The 814-nt window shown below is 36.9% G+C and overlaps 1 pseudogene; it reads right to left on the bottom strand.

The window, feature by feature from the left end:
* Window positions 1-485: 485 nt before the first annotated feature.
* LOC134930617 (5S ribosomal RNA) lies at window positions 486-603 on the bottom strand (annotated as a pseudogene).
* Between the last annotated feature and the right edge of the window lie 211 nt (window positions 604-814).

The following is an 814-nucleotide window of genomic DNA, read 5'->3' as shown; positions in this document are numbered from 1 at the left end:
CAAACTAGCTTTAAAATAAAAAAAAAATTGTAAATAAGTATAACAGGAACCAAAATTCGAACAGTTGTCGTTAATACTAAACAGTATTACGTTTGGTGTTGCTCCCATCAATTTTGTAGATTAGACTACAAGGAAAAACGAGAAAAAGACAAAATGACCTTTTGTGGAAGCACTCTTATAATTGATGAATAAACAATGATGAAAGGAGAAAAAACGTGTTGAGTCTTTCCTCTAAGGGTATATTCTAAAACGTAACTTTTATTCTACTCTCTATTAATAAGATCACACATAGTGAGCCAAAACGTAATAAAAATCTTGATTGCCTTTGTACCAAATAGGGTTCAAGATATGGTAAGGTGAAAATATAAAATAATTGTATATTTGGATTTTTTAAAGAGAATAACGGCCCATGGCCATACTATCCAGCCTGGTCAGTACGTGGATGTAAGAATGATGCAGATTAGGAAGCGATTTCCTGAGAATATGGCCCACAACACCTAGTATTCCCTGGTGGTCTCCCATCCACGTACTGACCAGGCCATACCTGCTTAGCTTCCGTGATCGGACATGATAGGGCGTATTCAGGATAGTATGGCCATGGGCCGTTATTCTCTTTAAGAAATCCAAATATACAATTATTTTATATTTTCACCTTACCATATCTTGAACCCTATTTAGTACAAAGACAATCAAGATTTTTATTACGTTTTGGCTAACTATGGGGGTCATTCCGAGTTGTTCGCTCGTTGCCGATTTTCGCAATGGGGCGATTAAGGCGAAAATACACATGGTACGCAGTGCGCATGCGCTAAGT

This window comes from Pseudophryne corroboree, chromosome 5, assembly GCF_028390025.1.
Source record: "Pseudophryne corroboree isolate aPseCor3 chromosome 5, aPseCor3.hap2, whole genome shotgun sequence".
NCBI classification, from domain to species: Eukaryota; Metazoa; Chordata; class Amphibia; order Anura; family Myobatrachidae; genus Pseudophryne; species Pseudophryne corroboree.
Note: the sequence above shows the minus strand (reverse complement) of the source record. Positions and strands in the feature narration are given on the sequence as shown.